General features: G+C 36.9%; 1 pseudogene; it reads left to right on the forward strand.

The window, feature by feature from the left end:
* The first annotated feature begins 6,444 nt into the window (after nt 1-6,444).
* Nucleotides 6,445-13,085, forward strand: LOC137715589 (G-type lectin S-receptor-like serine/threonine-protein kinase LECRK3; annotated as a pseudogene).
* Nucleotides 13,086-13,450: the final 365 nt, after the last annotated feature.

A 13,450-nucleotide genomic window follows, 5' to 3' on the forward strand; every position in this document is an offset into this window, starting at 1 on the left:
CGTGGGTTGGGTGTATTCCTCTTCCTTGTGATTTGGTTTTGATGGTTGAGGGTCCGTTCCAACCTCCTTGTCACTTCTCAACATGATAGCATTGGTGTTTTCAAATTCTCCCTTCTGATTTGCAATGGTTGAACTAGGGAGTTCGCCTTGGTCTCGAAACTGTCCTACGAACTCCGCGATCTGCCCAATTTGCTTATCCAAGTGGTCCAACCTTTGTGGTGGCTGCATAGGCATTGAATAAAACTCCTCATATGGCTGCCAATATCCTTCTTGTTGAGCCTCATTGTCTTGATTTTGTGAGCCCTGCACCAAACAAATTAATTCATTAAGCTTTTGATTATAATCTATTGACGAACTTGAGTTTGGTTGGGCATATTGAATATGAGGTTGTGGTGGCTGCCAATATCCTCCTTGTTGAGCATTTTGAGGTTCCCACCACATAGAGTTTGAATGATCACTCCAATCCGAATTGTAAGTATTGGAAAACACGTTATTCCTTGATTGAAGATTAAATATATCAACTCTTTGCATTTGGGACCTTTCCATGAGTTGTGACAAAAGAGAAGCGTTATCAAGTGCCATTTTGTTCTTAACAAACAAAACACAAATAAAAACTAAATCTAAAAGACAATACAGAAACAATCCAAGGGATTAGCAAATTTTCTAATCCCCGGCAACGGCGCCAAAATTTGATGCGAGATTTATACGCGCACAAATTAAACCCTCTTTTTGACAATTGTAGTATAAGTATAAGTAGGGATCGTTCTGGACCGGGGATTAGGAGGGATTGCAAATCTCTTGGAAACTGACTCAAAAACGTAAAAACACAATATAAAACACTAAACTAGACTCAAAGAATGTAAAACTAAACTTTAAAACACTAAGACAAACCAAAGACTCAAAATGCTTTTAAAAACACAAACTAAAATGATTTCTAACTAAATTGACATTAAAGTAAAGGGGGATTTAAGTTTATACGAAATTAAATTAAATGAACAAATTAAAACAGAATGTAAATATGAAATTGATGAAATAGAATGGATGAATGCTAGCTAAGGGGGTCATCTCCACATATGTTACACTTGCATAATAAAAAGATTTCCAGTTGATCTTTCGATAAATTATGAATTCTCATCACCCCAAGTTAATTAGGTCCGCTTAAATTAACCGTCAAGTTTTCCTTAAGTTAATGAATTGGATGGGTTAGCGCAACGCAATTCACTACATTCTCCAAAAGTCCTTTACGTGAACAGCACAATAAAGATACAATCAAAGATCATTAAGCATTATGAAAACTATAAGTGTTGACGAGGCATTCGTTACTATGATGAGCATGAAACTCGTGCCAAGAATTCATTTAACGCGATTGTTTATAAGCAACCTCCACTACTTGTGAATATAAGTTCATAACGATTAGGTGAAACTCACTTATATTCTAGCGTCATATTCATGCATGAAAATTAAGCGTGCACTCTCAATAAACATACATAAATAAGTTATCAATCAAACGGTTAAACAAATTGAATCCACAACTTATGAAACGCAATTAGAAGTAATCAAATCAAAATGCAAGCATAAACATATATTTCGAATCACCCCCTAGCTAAATGGGGTTTAGTTTATTATAACTTTGAAATCAAAGAAATACCTAAACATTCCAACAACTCAAACTTGAATTGTATGAACGTTTAGGCACTCTTCTCTTCCATTCCTCATACGTACAAACAAAGAGAATTGAATTTAAACTTTGAAATCAAAGAAACACCTAAACATTCCAACAACTCACACTTGAATTGTATGAACGTTTAGGCCTTCTTATCTTCCTCGTTGTTGTAGCACAAGGTCTAAGGTAAGGTTTGGGGGATTATGGAAATGGATGAGGAGTGGTGTTTGGATTAATAGGGAAATGGAAAAATGGTGTTTGGATTACAAGGGAAATGGAAAAATGGTGTGTTGTGCATGGCATGATTGGGATTAGGAAAGGTTTAAATGTCCTAAAACTAAAGAGAACAAGGTTCCAACACTTTGGCTCCAATTAGGTCTTCAATTTCGTCCAACACTTTGGCTTCAAGCATAAGCTATCCGTCCTTAGCCCAAAAGTGCTCCAAAAGTCTCCAAAATGCATCTTTTTGCTCCTTTAGCCCTTTGGACCTACAAACACACGAAAATAGCTTAAAGTACTAAAATAACTAAAGAAACATAACGTAAATGTACGAGAACAAGCCATTTAAGTCGCATAAATATGCTCCTATCACACACCCAATCTTCATGGCGCTTCACCAACTCCATGGGGCACCCCTGTGCTAAATCAATAGTCTAATCCTCGTATGTCTCAAAATGCTTGTGGAGGTTGCTCTTCCATTGAGTGAACTAGACTTGTTGTTTGTGGGTTCACTTAAACCTTTTGGATTGGATTAAAGCCAAACTTGTTGCTCGTGGGTTCACTCAAACCTTTGGAGTGGATTACAAGGAACACTTTGCTTCAGTGTCTAGAATGAATATAGTAAGGTTTTACTCTCAGTGGCAGTGAATTGTGGATGGTCATTGTATCGAATAGATGTGAAGAATGCCTTTCTTTGTGATGAACTCCATGAAGAAGTGTATATGCAACCACCACCAGGTCATATTCAGTCTGAAAAATTAGTATTAATCATATAAATTCTAATATTCATAAATTAGAATTACCATGGCCATACATTACGTAATAATACATGTTTTCGAAAATGTAATGGTATTATCTGTAAACTACGCAAGGAAATCTATGAAATAAAACAATCTCCACGAGCATGGTATGCCAAGCTCAGCTTAGTGTTAGAAATAGCAGGTTTTCTGAGGAGTAATGTTGATTCCTCATTGTTTGTTTGAACTGGAACAAGTGGGAAATTGATGGTACTTATTTGTGTGGATGATCTCATCTTTATTGGTGACAATACAACTGAAATTGCTGCCTTGAAACATTCACTACATAAAACCTTTGCCATAAAGGAATTGGGAGATTGAAATACTTTCTTGGCATTGAAATGGCAACCATTTCCAAAGGCCTATTTTTGAACTAAAGAAAATATGTAGTTGACCTTCTCAAGGAGGCTAAGATACTTGATTGCAAACCTGCCACATCTCTTATTGATAGTAAACTCAAGTTGACCATGGATGAGGAAGCTTTTCACAATGCAAGTTATTATCAAAGGCTTGTTAGTAAACTTACATATCTTACAATCACTCGTCCAGATATCGCATATGTTATGAGGTTGGTCAGCCACTTTATGCATGCTTCCACCATTGAGCATCTCAGTATGGAAACAAGGATATAACGTTATCTCAAATGGTCTATCAACAGAGGCATCATCATGCAAAACAACAAATCCATATAGATCAATGGATACACTGATGCATATTGGGTAGAGAATGTCATTGATAGAAAATCAACAACAGGTTATTGCATAGGTGTTGGAGGTAATATTGTGACTTGGAAAAGCAAGAAGCAACATGCATTGCTTGATTTAGTGCAGAAGCTGAGTATTGTGCAATGGCAGCCACTGCATGTGAGTAATTTGGCTCAAGGGACTTCTCTCAGACTTGGGGTCATTAGTTCCAACTCGATGCCACTCATGTGTGACAACCAGGCAGCTATGCACATTACTGCCAATCCAGTCTGTCATAAAAGAACCAAACACATCAAGGTGGACTGCCACTTTATTCGAGCATAAGTCCAATCGCAAGTTAGTCATAATGTGTTTACTCGCAATCATTAACAACTAGCTGATCTATTCACTAAGGCCTTGACTTCTGCTCAGTTTTATCGTCTTTTAGGCAAGCTTGGCTTGATAAATCTCCTTGATCCAACTTTAGAGAGAGTATTGAAGTATTGAAGCTTTTATCTAGTGGTTACTCCCTTGATTGTTCAAAACCCTAGCTGAAACTGTGAAGCCAAAAATAATCCCAAAAATCCTGAAGGCAACATGTGTTGCCAAGAAAGATGAGATTTCCCTTATTAAATGAGCAGGGCATCCTACGTACATCTCAACATTCTAGGAGATGCAGGCAGTGGACTACAATTGCTCAAAGCTCCCTTGCTCATGGCAAGGAAAAGTCAAAGGGATTACAGATATGATTAATTAAGAAATCATATCTTTAATACATTCCTAATTGAAGACAAACTCTATCAAGTAAATAATCCCAATTACATTTATTTATGGATAATTACCTTTATTTTCAAGATATTATTTACAGAATATCTTGGTAATGTTCTCACTAAATCCTACCCTAAAGGTTGTCCACTCTCTATAAATATCCTATTTCTCCACCAAAAACAGGTGAAGCCTTTCTATAGATAGAAAACCCTAAACACTCACTCTTTTCATAGAGACTAACTTAGGCATCAAAGATCCATTGGCCAAATCCCCATACATAGTGGGAGTGTGAGGCTTTTGGTCTTTGATCAAAGTTGTTGATTGTTTTGCAGGTGCACTTTCGTAAGATTGAAGATGGTGGAAATTTGCATCGATAGAAACCATATTCATAAATGCAATAATGTCAACGCCGGCTCTCTCTTCTCTTCCTTGATTTAAGGGAATTGACATGTTGATTAACTTATCCTAACTTGGTTCTTTGTGTAAATCCCTTATTTCAAGGATTTGTAGTAGACATAGAAGTAACTGGTCACTAGGGTTCTTTAGCTAGTTGGTTGCTTGTAACCAGCTTTCCTTTCTCCTATATGTATGTTACCTTGTACACTGTTACAACTATGAAATACAATACAATTAAACAAGACATTCTACAACTCTACTTTGTCACTTGAAGTTCCAAATACGAAAAGAAAGATTGCTCAACCTTGATCCTCATCGGATCAGTGCTCTTGAGTAGCTAGGGGTTTCTAAACTTGATTTTTCTATTAACAACCTGGTGAGTCAAATATTATATTGTACATTTAACCTTATTCTTAGTATGTTTTTATTATTATTTTGGAAGAATTTTGAGATTTTGAATTGTATTTTTAATATAAGACTTTTGATTTCCTCTGGAGCAAAACGTAATCAAATGGATGAATTTTGGAGTAATTCCAATTGGGGGACATTTGTGATTCGTTTATCTTGATCGTATCAAAATATTAGATTTTTCCACCAAGTGGTTATTTTCTGACGATAGAATAAAGAAGCAGTGCGTGGTGTTGGAAAAATGACGTTTTAGGCTTGATTGCGAGTTTTGGAGCCCAAGATGACCTATCTTGGATTCAGCATCTTCTGTACATGTATTTAGAATGTTTCGATCTTTAAAACAAGTAGTCATGGGCCGGATTTGGATGAGATTTAAGGCTAAAAAGCTGGACAGTTTATTTGCATATTCTCCTAGCTTAATTGGGATTTTATTTTTTAGTATAATTTATTATTATTTGGTTTCCTAGTCGGATCCAAAGACTTTTATTAGGGGATCGCTTATGTTGAGCATAAAAGGTTTTGGCCGGCTCTATTCTTTTACTTTTCCTTCTTTTATGCGATTTTGGAGATAGGAAATTGGCTAGGGTTCTTGAAGATTTTCAGATTTTTACTTTAAGGTGTTTTCAATATTTTTCTTCGTAATAATATTTTCTCTGATTTTAATTATGAATATGTGTAAGTAATTCGTTTTGCTAGGGCAAAGCCTTGAGCCTTAGCATGAATATGCAATTTTTATTTAATTGCTTGTGATTGATAGCATGCATACTTTGAATTATTGATCACCGTTTTAAGCTATCTAATTGTCTTAATGCCTGATCACCATTAGGATCTTTAGAAAAATAATTTGATGCAATTTTGGTCAAAAGGTTCCCTGAAATTAACGCTGGCTTCTTATGGTTAGTAATTGTAATTTCACTTAAGATGAACATCACGTCTTAAGGATTGCATGGTTTTTCAAAAGGTTTTCACAAAATATAATGAGTCTCTCATGTTCATATTTAATTGCATGATTTTTTAAAGGGTTTTCACAAAACATAATGAGTCTCTCATGTTCATATTTGATCCGAACGTCCGGACAAGTTGCATGTTAGATATACGTTCTATATTGGAGGTTCCAAGTAGAATATATATTAGGAAAACCTAACCTTCAAAGTGGCATGTGTAGATTATAAGTAAGTGGTAAAAAAAACATAGGATTGTTAGGTGATGGCGGAACCCTAGTGCTTTTATAAATAGGTATTTAAAAACTCTTTTCTTTTATCTTCTTAATCTTGGCCAAATTTATTATTTGGTTTTTAATATTACCCAAATTCAAAATCTCTTTTCTCAATTTCTAGTTTCAAGTAATTAATTAGGAATTGGTCTTACATAAATTATTTAAATAGTCCTTGTGGAGAACGACCTTACATGAGCATATATACTACAACAACCTTGTACTCTTACAAGTATTTTGTGTGATTTTAACCTTTTTTCATAGGTTCTAAAAATCCTATCACAACCTATTTGGTGTTTCTCGTATTTCTTGTAGAAATGCGAATATGAGTGAACCTTATCCAGTCATCTCTGATATGAATTTGAAGCATTTCACTTATGAGGAGCTAAAAAACGCTATGGACGAATTCGAGGATGAACTAGGACGCGGTGCTTTTGCAATAGTTTTAAAGGGAGTTTTAAGCCTTTGATAATGAGAAGAGCGTTGCTGTCAAAAGCTTTCTCGGTAGGGTCGAAGAAAAGGGGTTGGAATTCAAAGCGGAAATGAGTGCTATTGGCAGAACAAACCACAAAAATTTAGTACAGCTTCTTGGATTTTGTTACGAGGGAGAGCACCGAATGCTTGTGTACGAGTTCATGAGCAATGGATCTTTAGCAAGCTTCCCTTTTGGAGAGTCTTGGCCAAGCTGGTGCCAGAGAAGGCAAATTGCACTGGGAATTGCAAGAGGGTTGTTGTATTTGCATGAGGGGTGCAACAGCCAAATTGTACATTGCAACATCAAGCCTCAAAATATGCTTCTCAATGACCCTTACGCAGCAAGAATTTCTGACTCCGGACTAGCCAAGCTTTTGAGAATGGACCAGACTTGAATCACGACTGGAATCAGGGGAACAAAAGGTTATATGGCCCCTGAATTGTTGAATAGGTTGCCTATCATGGCCAAGGTTGATATTTATGTTGTGCGGAAGCTTCAAATATGAAACCAAAGCTAATACGACAAAATATGACAAGACAAATAATCCAAAATAACACAAGGATTTATACTGGTTCGGCGTAAGCCTACATCCAGTTCCGAGACGGCGAGGAAATTCCACTAATGTCAAAAGGAGATTACAAATAGAGTTTTAACTCTCAAACCCAATAGCCCACATACACCCAATAGTTCTCACTCTCACAAAGAACAAATGGAGAAGATGGAAACATATACCAAATTCCTTCTCTCCCAAAAGCCACAAAATGTAGCACAAATATCTTTGATTGAGTGATCACTAACAAAAGGGAATTACAAACAAATGGGAAGGAGCAGCACTGTTTCAAATGGGAGAGCCGAATGCTCTCTCCTTTGCTCTTTGAAGAAAAGCTCTTTCTTCTCTCTTCTTTCTTCTCAACCGAAAACAAATGAGCTCTATCTTTCTCTCTTCTTCTTCAAAACCAACTTATCTTTTTTTATTGAAACAACACTCACGGGTGTTGAAGAAGATAACAAAACTTTTTCAAAAGCAAAGGTCTTTTCCCTTTTTTCCTCCCCAAAACAAGGAAAGATGTTTTCTTTCTTTCTTTAGCCGAAAGGTATTTTGGAGGATAGTCCACTTGGCCACAAACTCCAACAACCTCCACCTTGGCCAAGTTCAGTGCTCATAACAATTTCCACCTCGACTCAAACTGTACCAAAGCCAACAAAAGTAGACCATTTCTCTACCGTCTTCTCCAAATTTGCAAACCATAAGTGCCTTGATCAAAACAAAAGGTGATTCAAACGAAGAACTGAAATTCTTCAATATCACCAACAAAAGATCAAGTACACCATACCAAAGTTGGACACACAATGAACTCCACCTGCTCACAAACACCATGGTCTTAAACTGCACCAATAGACTCATTCACATAGCATGGCACATTCTCCAAGTCAAAACTGATTACAAATTTGGCAACAAAGTCTCACATACCACATACGAAAATATGCCCTTCACTCAAGTTTACCATCATCACATGAGCACCAACAGGACAACCAAAATTTCAAATTCAAATAATCAGTAAGAGATTCAAAACCATACCTCAACTGGAGTCTTCAAGAAAACTAATTGCAGATGATGGAGACCAACAGACCAAATAGCAGTGGCAAACAAATCCAACCAAATGTTCATAGCCCAAACAAAGTTAGAAAGCATATAACTTGCCTTCTACACGAGGGTTCCACACAAATGTTCTGCAATGCATGTGGTGTATCTAAAATAGTGTAGTGCCTCACTATCCAAACTTGCAGAACTCAACAAATTGGCCCTCACTGAATTCAACTTTACCAAAAAAGCAAAACCATACCAATATCCAAAACAATAAAAAACACCGATGAAGAGCAACTGACATAACACAAACATACATAGAGGCTACTAAGCAACTTTCTCAAATCATAACAAGGAATCCTTACAAACTCTTAAATCTCCATATGTAGTGGAAAGATTTAAGAGTACCCACAACACCAGATTCTCTTCTTTTTTTTTTTTTTTTTTAAAAAAAAAAATTTCAAATCTGGTGTAGCCAACTGTCATCATAGAACAAAGTCGAAGTCGTCATCGACGACATTCGCACTCGCACCAGCATTATCTTTCAGTTTTGGGCAATCAACTTTCCAATGCCCTTCCTTGCGACAATAGTTGCATGTGTTGTTTCTGGTCTTAAACTTCAATCTCAAATTTCCTTTATTACTACCTGAACCATATTCCCTATCTCTGCCTCTTGCTATCAAAGCCTCAGAATGAGAATCATTCAAATTTCCAAATACTTTGTTCTTTAACTCTCTTGAATTCAAAGCGGCTTTTACATTCTCCATACAAATAGAATCTCTCCCATATAACAAAGTTTCGACAAAATTCGCATACGAAGGAGGTAAAGAACACAACAAAATCAAAGATTGATCCTTATCATCAATTTTATTATCCATACTTTTCAAATCCATAATAACCTTATTAAACTCATCAAGATGATTTTGAATAGGCGTACCTTCAGTCATACGGAGAGTGTACAAACGTTGCTTCAAATATAAACGATTGGTGAGGGATTTGGTCATATATCTACCCTCCAACTAAAGCCACAAACCAGCTGCAGTAGTTTCATTATCCACCTCACGAAGAACTTCATCAGATAGTGATAACATAATTGCACTATGTGCTCGATTCAAATCGTCATCTTTTTCTTCAGCAGACCAATCTTGTGGCAAGGCTTCCACACCCTGTAGCCTTAAGCAACCCTTGTTGAACTAGCACAGCTCGCATCTTAACCCGCCAAAGGCTAAAATCATTCCTCCCATTGAATTTTTCAATATCATATTTCACCGACATATTCGATGGTTTCATAGACATACTTGTACAAAGCCCTAAGTCGAAACCCAGAGCTCTGATACCACTTGTTGTGCGGAAGCTTCAAATATGAAACCAAAGCTAATACGGCAAAATATGACAAGACAAATAATCCAAAATAACACAAGGATTTATACTGGTTCGGCGTAAGCCTACATCCAATTCCGAGACGGCGAGGAAATTCCACTAATGTCAAAAGGAGATTACAAATAGAGTTTTAACTCTTAAACCCAATAGCCCACATACACCTAATAGCTCTCACTCTCACAAAGAACAAATGGAGAAGATGGAAACATATACCAAATTCCTTCTCTCCCAAAAGCCACAAAATGTAGCACAAATATCTTTGATTGAGTGATCACTAACAAAAGTGAATTACAAACAAATGGGAAGGAGCAACACTGTTTCAAATGGGAGAGCCGAATGCTCTCTCCTCTGCTCTCTGAAGAAAAGCTCTTTCTTCTCTCTTCTTTCTTCTCAACCGAAAACAAATGAGCTCTATCTTTCTCTCTACTTCTTCAAAACCAACTTATCTTTTTTTATTGAAACAACACTCACGGGTGTTGAAGAAGATAACAAAACTTTTTCAAAAGCAAAGGTCTTTTCCCTTTTTTCCTCCCCAAAACAAGGAAAGATGTTTTCTTTCTTTCTTTAGCCGAAAGGTATTTTGGAGGATAGTCCACTTGGCCACAAACTCCAACAATCTCCACCTTGGCCAAGTTCAGTGCTCATAACAATTTCCACCTCGACTCAAACTGTACCAAAGCCAACAAAAGTAGACCATTTCTCTACTGTCTTCTCCAAATTTGCAAACCATAAGTGCCTTGATCAAAACAAAAGGTGATTCAGACGAAGAACTGAAATTCTTCAATATCACCAACAAAAGATCAAGTACACCATACCAAAGTTGGACACACAATGAACTCCACCTGCTCACAAACACCATGGTCTTAAACTGCACCAATAGACTCATTCACATAGCATGGCACATTCTCCAAGTCAAAACTGATTACAAATTTGGCAACAAAGTCTCACATACCATATACGAAAATATGCCCTTCACTCAAGTTTACCATCATCACATGAGCACCAACAGGACAACCAAAATTTCAAATTCAAATAATCAGTAGGAGATTCAAAACCATACCTCAACTGGAGTCTTCAAGAAAACTAATTGCAGATGATAGAGACCAACAGACCAAATAGCAGTGGCAAACAAATCCAACCAAATGTCCATAGCCCAAACAAAGTTAGAAAGCATATAACTTGCCTTCTACACGAGGGTTCCACACAAATGTTCTGCAGTGCATGTGGTGTATCCAAAATAGTGTAGTGCCTCACTATCCAAACTTGCAGAACTCAACAAATTGGCCCTCACTGAATTCAACTTTACCAAAAAAGCAAAACCATACCAATATCCAAAACAATAAAAAACACCGATGAAGAGCAACTGACATAACACAAACATACATAGAGGCTACTAAGCAACTTTCTCAAATCATAACAAGGAATCCTTACAAACTCTTAAATCTCCATATGTAGTGGAGAGATTTAAGAGTACCCACAACACCAGATTCTCTTCTTTTTTTTTTCTTTTTTTTTTTAAAAAAAAATTTCAAATCTGGTGTAGCCAACTGTCATCATAGAACAAAGTCGAAGTCGTCATCAACGACATTCGCACTCGCACCAGCATTATCTTTCAGTTTTGGGCAATCAACTTTCCAATGCCCTTCCTTGCGACAATAGTTGCATGCGTTGTTTCTGGTCTTAAACTTCGATCTCAAATTTCCTTTATTACTACCTGAACCATATTCCCTATCTCTGCCTCTTGCTATCAAAGCCTCAGAATGAGAATCATTCAAATTTCCAAATACTTTGTTCTTTAACTCTCTTGAATTCAAAGCGGCTTTTACATTCTCCATACAAATAGAATCTCTCCCATATAACAAAGTTTCGACAAAATTCGCATACGAAGGAGGTAAAGAACACAACAAAATCAAAGATTGATCCTCATCATCAATTTTATTATCCATACTTTTCAAATCCATAATAACCTTATTAAACTCATCAAGATGATTTTGAATAGGCGTACCTTCAGTTATACGGAGAGTGTACAAACGTTGCTTCAAATATAAACGATTGGTGAGGGATTTGGTCATATATCTACCCTCCAACTAAAGCCACAAACCAGCTGCAGTAGTTTCATTATCCACCTCACGAAGAACTTCATCAGATAGTGATAACATAATTGCACTATGTGCTCGATTCAAAGCGTCTTCTTTTTCTTCAGCAGACCAATCTTGTGGCAAGGCTTCCACACCCTGTAGCGCCTTAAGCAACCCTTGTTGAACTAGCACAGCTCGCATCTTAACCCGCCAAAGGCTAAAATCATTCCTCCCATTGAATTTTTCAATATCATATTTCACCGACATATTCGATGGTTTCATAGACATACTTGTACAAAAGCCCCAAGTCGAAACCCAGAGCTCTGATACCACTTGTTGTGCGGAAGCTTCAAATATGAAACCAAAGCTAATACGGCAAAATATGACAAGACAAATAATCCAAAATAACACAAGAATTTATACTGGTTCGGTGTAAGCCTACATCCAGTTCCGAGACGGCGAGGAAATTCCACTAATGTCAAAAGGAGATTACAAATAGAGTTTTAATTCTCAAACCCAATAGCCCACATACACCCAATAGCTCTCACTCTCACAAAGAACAAATGGAGAAGATGGAAACATATACCAAATTCCTTCTCTCCCAAAAGCCACAAAATGTAGCACAAATATCTTTGATTGAGTGATCACTAACAAAAGGGAATTACAAACAAATGGGAAGGAGCAGCACTGTTTCAAATGGGAGAGCCGAATGCTCTCTCCTCTGCTCTCTGAAGAAAAGCTCTTTCTTCTCTCTTCTTTCTTCTTAACCGAAAACAAATGAGCTCTATCTTTCTCTCTACTTCTTCAAAACCAACTTATCTTTTTTTATTGAAACAACACTCACGGGTGTTGAAGAAGAGAACAAAACTTTTTCAAAAGCAAAGGTCTTTTCCCTTTTCTCCTCCCCAAAACAAGGAAAGATGTTTTCTTTCTTTCTTTAGCCGAAAGGTATTTTGGAGGATAGTCCACTTGGCCACAAACTCCAACAATTTACACTTTGTAATTTTGTTGTTAGAGATTATCTTGTGCAGGAAGCATTTATAGGCAGCTGCAGAAGATGAAGATCAAATGATAGTAGCTGATTGGGCGTACGATTGCTATAAGCAGAATAATCTGCGGCGGCTATCAAGAATGACGATGAGGCAATGCATGACATCAAGAAGATGGAAAAGTATGTGATGATTGCAATATGGTCCATTCAGGAGGATCCTTCGCTCAGACCTACCTTGAAGAAAGTCGCATTAATTGATGCTCAAAGGAACTGTCGAAGTCTCAACTCCACCCGATCCATGTTCTTTCATAAGGTCAATACTTTAAGTGCTTCCAATTATAATCCATTTCTTTTGTATACTTTCATATACTCTTTAGTTCTTGACCTACTGCGTAGTATTGGATGCAAAATAATTCTCTTAAAAAATAGAGTGTTTCGGTCAATGAGATGTTGAAGATCAACACCAACCCATTAAGATCAATCGATACAAAGGAACTAGATTATACTAGTTCAAACATGCATGAAATTGTTCTAGAATATTCTAGCAAGCATATGTCGGTGGCAATGCATGATTAATAGCTAGAATGATCTAGCAATGCCTAAGTCGGTGGGGGTGTGTGTATAATCATGTGCTAGAAAGTTCTAGCAAGTTGTACAATATGTGGCTATTATGCAAAGCCATATGTCGGTGCAGTGTGTGCATGAACATGCACTAGAAAGTGCTAGTGAAGTCGGCAAACATGCCTATAAATAGGTATGTGTGTGTGTGTGTGTGTGTGTGTGTGTTTTGCTGT

Source organism: Pyrus communis, chromosome 3 (genome assembly GCF_041283825.1).
Source record: "Pyrus communis isolate YQ-2024b chromosome 3, ASM4128382v1, whole genome shotgun sequence".
NCBI classification, from domain to species: Eukaryota; Viridiplantae; Streptophyta; class Magnoliopsida; order Rosales; family Rosaceae; genus Pyrus; species Pyrus communis.